The sequence below is a fragment of the Pinus tabuliformis genome, chromosome J (genome assembly GCF_031772625.1).
Source record: "Pinus tabuliformis cultivar Carrire ecotype Pingquan chromosome J, CPIR1, whole genome shotgun sequence".
Taxonomy (NCBI): Eukaryota; Viridiplantae; Streptophyta; class Pinopsida; order Pinales; family Pinaceae; genus Pinus; species Pinus tabuliformis.
In genome coordinates this window covers 1,555,461,063-1,555,471,139 of record NC_142295.1, presented here as the reverse complement: position 1 = coordinate 1,555,471,139, position 10,077 = coordinate 1,555,461,063, and the positions used below count along the sequence as shown (strand labels likewise).

At 35.3% G+C, this 10,077-nt stretch overlaps 1 pseudogene; it reads right to left on the bottom strand.

The window, feature by feature from the left end:
* Positions 1-5,184: 5,184 nt before the first annotated feature.
* LOC149233429 (germin-like protein 1-1 pseudogene) lies at positions 5,185-6,268 on the bottom strand (annotated as a pseudogene).
* Between the last annotated feature and the right edge of the window lie 3,809 nt (positions 6,269-10,077).

Genomic DNA, 10,077 nt, shown 5'->3' with positions numbered 1-10,077 from the left:
AATAAAAACATCATAAAAAAAATTCCTTGACAGATAGAGTCACCCGTCAAATTTAACCCCTGCAGCTGTGCACCAATATCTTACGGGTAATTAAGCGCTCCATATTTACGCCAGAGTTCCAGCGACGCCACGATAGAAGTGACGCCTGCCATTTCAATCACATAATATGATTCCTTCATAACATAATATAACAAGTTGTACTCTGTCATTTAATTGTCAGCGGTATTTTGCTCTTTCACCTAACATGCTCATACCTACTTCAATTGACCAAAAATAAATTCATATTTTTATAAACAAAATATTTATTATTTAGAAATTCCGTGAATTGCTGCGGACGTAATTTGACTTTTTTTTATTAATTAAAGCAGAAGCCATTCTATTTCAATTTTTTTTTTGTCACACAGCAGTGCTTTGGACTTGTTGCTCTATTTATAAACCTATACATACATAGGATTTAATCCGAAAGTGGTTACCTATATATTTATATCTATATTTGAATGGTTGTAATTAGGGATCAAAATTGAAGACATCAGAGCGCTTCAAAGGGTCTTTGGCAAGTCAGAGAAGTAGGGAAAAAATTTTATCAGTCAAAAAAAATTTAAAAATTGATTTTTGTCATTTAAAAAAAAAATGGAATAATATCTTAAAATTTTTTCCGAAGTGCTGTCAAATTGTCAACTTTTTATTTAAATTTCAAATTTTCTGAAATTAGAATTTTAGGAATGTTGAATTTGTAAATTTCTTTTCACGTTAAAACTTAAATCCCATTTCAGAAACAACAGTTTCCTTTTGAGTTGTTTTTTCTAATTGTGCATATGGTGCAAGTTCTTATTAATTATTATGTCACAATTACCTTTTGATACCATTACATTTGGCGGTTTCTGAGTTGCTCCCATTTCAAAAGCAACAGTTTCTTTTTGAGTTGTTTTTTCTAATTGTGCATATGATGGAAGTTCTTATTAATTATTATGTCACAATTACCATTTGATACCATTACATTTGGTAGTTTCAATTGTGAGCGACTAGATGTCAATATGGGCCATGTATTAAGTCTGTAATTTCACTGGGTTGTGTCTGAGGGCTGCCCAAAGCAAGGTTTGACGACGATTTAAGCTGGAGAGGAGCATAGATTCATCATTTAGCAAATGCCTGTCAAGCAAGGTTTAAGCACGATTTATGATTGGAGAGGAGCACATTCAACAGGCTTCCTAACATACTGGATTTGATTTGTTTGCGGATTCCCAATTCCTGATATGTTTTTATATTAAAAAAGGAGACACCAAAAACATATACACCTTTGTACACTCTTTTGTTGAATCCTAAACCTATTTATAATTTTACTGATTTTTTCATTCATATTAGATATCATTTTTGGGATTCAACTGCGTTAAGTAAGTCATTCAAACGTATGACCATTTCCATGAGACTAATAAACAATCGACAATTTAAGTTCATTCATGCAATAAACTTATATTTGATTGAGCTACTTGTATATTGGCTGGTCACAAAAATTTCCTACAAAATTAATCCTTATCTGAATTGGAGCAGGGATATAGGTCTCCTGTTTATCCATTAATGGTAAATGCATCCGATATATTAGTTGCGGCTCATATCAGACCTACCTTATACACAACATCCATGGGGTTGTTGTTCCACCATTCTCTTGTGAAAAAATAAAAAGAAATTTGAAACTAATTTACTGTTGTCAATTGAATTGCTCTTTTTTTTTATGATTTTCATTATAGAAGTGCCACCTGAATATGTGCCCTTCTAAATGAAATTAAGACTTGCCCTTCAAATTTGATCACTGGTTGTAATATAATTCAAAAGTGAAAATAGATATAGATAGAGGTTTGTTTTTTTAGCATGAAAAAAGCTAAATTTCTATAACATGCATACTAGATTGATAGCGAGGTGAAGAGAGAGTTATATACCCGGCATGATAAATTCTTGTATCTGGTGATTTTTATTGTCCACTGTAATATTCATCATACAGACTTCATGTTGAGAGGAAAGTCCTTTCTTGGATAGAGCATCAGCCACCTTGTTTTTTTCTCTGTCAATATGGCCTGTCAATATGGGCTATAGAGTAATCCTTTTTGTAGTTCCATATTGCCTCCATCCTGTTCAGCCATCCTGATAACTTGATGTTTTTTATGACATGAATAGACTGTACATCTTTGAATCCCCAAAAATTTGCAGCTCTGGAATGTTGAAAAAATTACAGAAGAATAGTAGGCCAGCCAGCGCCATAACCTCAGCTTTGTTATTGGATCCAACACCACCGTTCCAATATATTTCAATTTGCTACCCCTCCATAGGAATGATATAAATACCACATGCACAATATCGTTTTTACCCTCCATTTTCCACCTTAAACAATTTTCTGCTATTAATGTTGTGTCTCTCCAACATTAAACGAGAGTTAATGGTAGTAAATTTTGTTAGAGTGGTTTTTATTTTTTTGTGTGAAGCATTCCCTTGTTTCTGGTAAAGGTTAATTTCATTTTCCATGAGATTTTATACTGATTTTAAGGAAAGTATAAAAAATTAATGAAACTTCACTTGTAAATTCCACTGCTAGTTTAGCGTGGCACACAACCTATAGTTATCCAAATTTGGATGGCTTGATGAGAAGTCCGGATCTTCATTTCATAAATACCCAATCATGTTCCAACACTTATTCAATCTTGAACTCTGTTTGCGGCTCTCAATTAGTCTCCTTTTCGTTTTAGAGCTACCACAACATGCATACCTGGTTCCATGATCTGCACATTGATATTTCTTATATCTTATTTTGTGGCTACACTAATAGCTTTTTTTAAGCAAATCCTATTAGCAACCTTGATGGTGCATGTAAACTTACTTTCTCTCCTCAATTACTACATCTAACCTATTTGAAAACCTATGAAACAAACTGTTGTAATGCTTTTTGCTGCGATAGGGATATCCTCCAAAAACTGCTGATGGATTCAAATATTTTGAAAATCAAGGCGACCCTTTTTCTTAGTGTAAGTGGTTTTCTTCTACATGTTTATTTGTATATACAACGCTTAAGTGAGAATTAAATCTCTAGGTGGAATTAGAATTCTAAAAATATTAGTCATTTCATACAAAGATATGTAAATCTGCAGTTTTCTTAGCTTCTCCTCTTACATTTACTGTGTTCATGAGATATTAACCTCGATTAAGGTAATCTTTGCTTATATAATCACTAGGTAAGATATATTTTGTCAACGTTGCCACAATGTTAGACTAATAAACAATCCAATTCATGGTTTTTAACTACCAATACGTTTGGAGAGACACAACATTAATAGCAGAAAATTGTTTAAGGTGGAAAATGGAGGGTAAAAACGATACTGTGCATGTGGTGTTTATATCATTCCTATGGAGGGGTAGCAAATTGAAATATATTGGAACGGTGGTGTTGGATCCAATAACAAAGCTGAGGTTATGGCGCTGGCTGGCCTACTATTCTTCTGTAATTTTTTCAACATTCCAGAGCTGCAAATTTTTGGGGATTCAAAGATGTACAGTCTATTCATGTCATAAAAAACATCAAGTTATCAGGATGGCTGAACAGGATGGAGGCAATATGGAACTACAAAAAGGATTACTCTATAGCCCATATTGACAGGCCATATTGACAGAGAAAAAAACAAGGTGGCTGATGCTCTATCCAAGAAAGGACATTCCTCTCAACATGAAGTCTGTATGATGAATATTACAGTGGACAATAAAAATCACCAGATACAAGAATTTATCATGCCGGGTATATAACTCTCTCTTCACCTCGCTATCAATCTAGTATGCATGTTATAGAAATTTAGCTTTTTTCATGCTAAAAAAACAAACCTCTATCTATATCTATTTTCACTTTTGAATTATATTACAACCAGTGATCAAATTTGAAGGGCAAGTCTTAATTTCATTTAGAAGGGCACATATTCAGGTGGCACTTCTATAATGAAAATCATAAAAAAAAAAGCAATTCAATTGACAACAGTAAATTAGTTTCAAATTTCTTTTTATTTTTTCACAAGAGAATGGTGGAACAACAACCCCATGGATGTTGTGTATAAGGTAGGTCTGATATGAGCCGCAACTAATATATCGGATGCATTTACCATTAATGGATAAACAGGAGACCTATATCCCTGCTCCAATTCAGATAAGGATTAATTTTGTAGGAAATTTTTGTGACCAGCCAATATACAAGTAGCTCAAACAAATTTAAGTTTATTGCATGAATGAACTTAAATTGTCGATTGTTTATTAGTCTAACGTTGTCGCAACGTTGACAAAATATATCTTACCTAGTGATTATATAAGCAAAGATTAGCTTAATCGAGGTTAATATCTCATGAACACAGTAAATGTAAGAGGAGAAGCTAAGAAAACTGCAGATTTACATATCTTTGTATGAAATGACTAATATTTTTAGAATTCTATTCCACCTAGAGATTTAATTCTCACTTAAGCGTTGTATATACAAATAAACATGTAGAAGAAAACCACTTACACTAAGAAAAAGGGTCGCCTTGATTTTCAAAATATTTGAATCCATCAGTAGTTTTTGGAGGATATCCCTATCGCAGCAAAAAGCATTACAACAGTTTGTTTCATAGGTTTTCAAATAGGTTAGATGTAGTAATTGAGGAGAGAAAGTAAGTTTACATGCACCATCAAGGTTGCTAATAGGATTTGCTTAAAAGAAGCTATTAGTGTAGCCACAAAATAAGACATAAGAAATATCAATGTGCAGATCATGGAACCAGGTATGCATGTTGTGGTAGCTCTAAAACGAAAAGGAGACTAATTGAGAGCCGCAAACAGAGTTCAAGATTGAATAAGTGTTGGAACATGATTGGGTATTTATGAAATGAAGATCCGGACTTCTCATCAAGCCATCCAAATTTGGATAACTATAGGTTGTATGCCACGCTAAACTTGCTCGAGCAGGCCTTTGCATCGGAGCAGTAGAATTTACAAGTGAAGTTTCATTAATTTTTTATACTTTCCTTAAAATCAGTATAAAATCTCATGGAAAATGAAATTAGCCTTTACCAAAAACAAGGGAATGCTTCACACAAAAAAATAAAAACCACTATAACAAAATTTACTACCATTAACTCTCGTTTATCGTCAAATCTAATGATCGTTCCATATTTCCCAATGGAAATAAAGCTTGCATCAACTGGTAACATAGGCAGGCATTACTGTATATAGTTGATTGGGATTTAGTTTACGCTCATAAGTATGTCTGATATATATTCAAGTATCATAATGGCTCTCTTTTTGTTGTTATTGGACTCAGATTAGTTGATGATAACCAGAGCGATTATAAACTAACACCACCATAACAATCATTGAATCCATTCAGGCGTTACATGTTTCTCAGCTAATTTCTGTATTCAAACGCATAATTCAGATGCATAATTCAAACGTCTTATCCCAACGAAAATAATCATATGATCCCACACCAACCTACACGGCACAGTGCGATTATTATTCTTATATTTATATATCACTGCTTCAGTTGCCTCCAAGGAGCTTTCTGATCTGCTCCACCTCCTGTGAACTGATGGCGAATGACTTGGCCAGCACTTCCTGGGGAACGGCGGGACTGGAAGCGAAAGTGGCCAACGGGATGTTAAGAATACCCGGATTTTGACTATTGAGTGCGTTGATCGTAATTGCGGGCTTCTCTCCAATGTTTTGAACGAAGTGCAGTGTTCCCTTGGGGAACACAAACACATCGCCAGCTTCCAGATTATGAGAGAAGAGTTTGTTGGTATCTGAACCTACGAAACCAACGGAGAGTTTCCCTTCCATTACGTACAGTACTTCACTGGCTCTGGGATGGATATGAGGAGGTACTACCCCTCCCACAGCCATGTCTATGCGAGCCATGAGTATTCCGAGCGTGTTGAGGCCTGGCATGTTCTGTGTATTAGCCGCAACGATGCTGGCTCCCAGTGGATTGGCTGATGTGTTCCCTGGCGTGCGCAGAGCCGATGTCATGAAGTGTTTAGGAGAAGCTTCATTGGGTTTAAGGCAAGGCAACCCGTTCATAAAAACAGAAGACTTGGCGTCAGCCACACAGAAATCCTGCAACGCATCTGGATCTCCATTGATGCTCTCCGTTGCCATCAGAAAAACTACGAGGAAGAGGAGGGGGAAGCAAGAGGGGATATTGAGGGCCATTGCAACGATTCTAACGATCGTTTGATAATGCTGCAATCGAAATGGAATGACATCTATTGCGTGAGTAGGGAATTTATAGAGATAGATACGTGCACATGAAATGAAAGTTTAATCATCGTCCAAATATTCAAACTTTCAGACTCAATTCCGCACGTAAATTATTCATCTTAGTCGTGGAACTATCCAGACGAGGGGTTAAATTTGATACCCTTATTCCTGTATTTCTCTTTTTTACCCGTAAAATACGTTTGAGTTTTAAATTTCTAAGTCATGGCCAACTTGCCATTAATTTCCAAAAGGAGTTGTCTATAACGCGACTTTTTGAAAGCTTTTTTGGTGGATTTTTTCGGTCGAAATCCGGCAGGAATTATTGGAATCGCAAGTTTGATAGCTAGTTTCTGCACAATGAAAGCGTCCCAGGGGTTTTTCAGGGTGTTGAATCCAAATATGCAGTTAAAAAACCATTTTAACTACAAGAAATCAAGATTTAACCTTAATTTCTTCGCCGGATTCCGTCACCGGAATCTTCAAAAAGTCGCATTAAGACAACTCCTTTCCAAAAACGTTTTAATTTTTTTTTTTTTAATAAATTTCTTATATATATATTTAACCTTATGTCATACGATATAACTGTGGGCCGGCGACAATTAACCCTAAAGCAATGGTCCTTCCGCGTAACGTATACAATTCTCACACAAAGAATATGAGAGGGGGAGTCGGGGACCCATTTATTCAGTAACAGAATCTTTTCAGCGTTTTAATTGGCAGGAAGGTAGAGAAATAGTCGGACCTCCGTAACAAGCAGCGGTTTCCACAAGCTTGTCACATACACTGAACGTGGAAAGCGGACGCCGACCAAGTCGGTATAAATAGTGAAGTCACTGTGGCTGTAGACTGTAAGTTGGCGGCCCGCGGGGGTAACTTTCAACAATGAACATGCAACTTGCAAGTTTAGAATTTACTGTACAGTGATCGGATGGCATTCAATTCGCATTCAGATTTATCGCTGGAGCATTTACCACTGGTCCACTGTAAACTTACCAAATACCAAGTACCAGACTACCGCGGCCCGCGGGCCTGACCGCGTGTCCAAGATATGGAAAGATATGGAAACAGGAAACTTAAGTAACAAGTTACAAGCCTTACAAGGTGAATCGGTGATTGGATTTTCATTAAAAAATACAATTCTGGGAATGTATGCTCGAGCGGCGACTGCGAGGGCCGAGTTGTCAACAGTTCAACTATACTTTTGCACCAGAGATCATAGATGCTACACAGTGAAAACCAACATCAACCCCGGTCCCCAACAGAGTTCTGGTCGTGTGTCTGGTGCGATTTCTGTTGGATTTTCAGCTTCTGTCATCAGTTTATATACATCGCCGATTCGCCAGCTTTGCCAGGTTTTTGAAATCCCTCCCTTTCTCTGTACAAATAACAATAACAATTACACTGTTATAGTTGCTAATTTGATTTGTTTCTTTTTGTAATTTAGACGATGGGATTTAATCTAGCTTTATGGGAAAATATTTTCCTGATCGCTGCTCGTTATTATTATTACCTGCTCAAGCCAATACAGTTGCTATAGCCCATCTTAACTTAGTCGGTTGTGTATTTTCTGGAGGATAAATGTTTCATTTCCGCTGGATTTGGTATGCTGAACAAATCTTTCAATACCCCTCAGTTATTCTGCAGTATCGGAACTCTATGTACATATTTAGAAAAACAGTTATAGTGTCCTTGGTGACTTGGACTGTTTTGTTATTTTGTAATACGAATTATTACTTTTGATGGTTTTGATTTTTATTTTATAACATATGAATTAGGATATAAATTAACAGCAATATTATTTTATAGTATATGAGTATGAAGCAGTTTAAAAATAAATAAATAATCCATTAAAAAAATAAAAAAATATGCTATGCTTGATTTTATTCTTAACAAACCAGTTCTCAGAACACAGATGAAACTTGTACAAATAAATTTTAAAAGTCATATGATAAACAGTTTAAAAATAAAAACATCATAAAAAAATTCCTTGACAGGTAAGATCGCCCGTCAAATTTAACCCCTGCATCGAACAACTGGGCTTGTCCTTTGACAGCATTACTACTTGAGCAGACCGTAGATTGAGTACAAGTCGGCCATGTCCCTTCTCTGACTTGAAGTGACATGTGGTGAGTCCAAATTCATCAATTTTGAGCAGTCTGGGACCTGTGATCCAGTCCACAAGATCCCTGCCACCCATCTCCGCATAAAGTCTTCCGCTCACCAAGCATGTTAAAAAAATGGCCAGATTTCCAAGGGAGGTGAGTGCCACATTAGGGAAACTAGTGGAACCGGTTAACCCTTCACTAATATTAAATTGCGCTAAAGCAAGATTACACAGCAATGACAACCAACAAATCAAATGTATAATGGACAACCTCATTATTCGCAGCCAATCCATTGCAATGTACAAGATTAAGGGGAAGTATTTGCCAAATCAAATGTCTAATTAATCTATATTCTACTTAGCCAAGTTGCAAATATATTTATGGCCGCCCTTTTTCCCTCGATGTTTTTACTTTTACTCGCATGGATGGAGTGAGGAGCGTGTGAGGTAAGGTTTTTAAAAAAGCAGGGAATATGAGAATTATCGCCGGACATGTAATGTCTATCAAAGAGAGAAGGTTGGTTTCGTTTTCTGTTTTCTTGAGTAAAGAATATAAGAATAATAGCGAGACATTAAGGTATATCTAGACAAGTGTGAGAGATAAGGTTTTAAAAAAAGGCCGTGAATATGAAAATTATGGCAGGACATGTAATGTCCATTAAACATTAAAGAGGGAATATGCAATAAATATTAAAGAGGGAATATGAGAATTATGGTAGGACATGTAAGGTCCATTAAAGAGAAAATGTTGGTTTGTTTGTTTTTTTTTTAAAGCAAAGAATATTAGATGGAATGAGGAGTGTGTGAGGTAAGGTTTTTAAAATAGTCCGGGAATATGAGAATTATGGCAAGACATGTAAGGTCCATTAAAGAGAAAAGATTGGTACATGTAAGGTTTATCAAAGAGAAAAGATTGGTGAGTGAGAAGTGTAAAGATTGGTTTGGTCTTTTTTCTAAGCAAAGAATATTAAATGGAGTGAGGAGTGTAAAAATTGATATTTTTTTTTAAATCAAAGAATATTAAATGGAGTGAGGAGTGTGTGAGTAAGGTTTTTTAAGTGAGACATAAAGGTGCATTCAAAGTAGTGTGAGGTAAGATATTAATAAAAAATAGTGTATTTATATAAATTAGCTTAGGTATAAGATATTGTTAAAAATTAGTGTATTTATATGAATTAGCTTAGACATATAAACTAGTGTAGCTAGGTAAAAGGGGATAGATATCATTTTTTTTAATAGAGAATATGAGAATAATAGTGGTACATGCAAGGTGCATCTAGAGAATGTGTGAGGTAAGATTGTTAAAAATTAGTAATTAGCTTAGGCATGTAAACTAGTGTAGCTAGGTAAAAGTTAACAGGCATCAATCAATCTATAATAAACATCAAAACACTTACTTCATGTAAAAAATTATAAATATTATAAACACTAATTAAATAATACCTTTATTTTAAATTAAGACAAACTAAATACATTAAGCTTGAGTCTGAGGAAACTCTAGCTCAACAACTTCAACTTGTAGTTCTTCAGTTACATAGTAATGCCTAGCTTTGTATTGTGCAATGTTCTCCTCAAACATTTCAAAAAGGTTAGGTTGATAACGAACTCTAGCTTTCATAACATCTGCCTAGATGGTTCTGGAACCAGTCTGTGTATCCTTTTGCAGTAAGAACATCATAGTATTAATCTTAGTTAAACCATCAATATACTTCCAC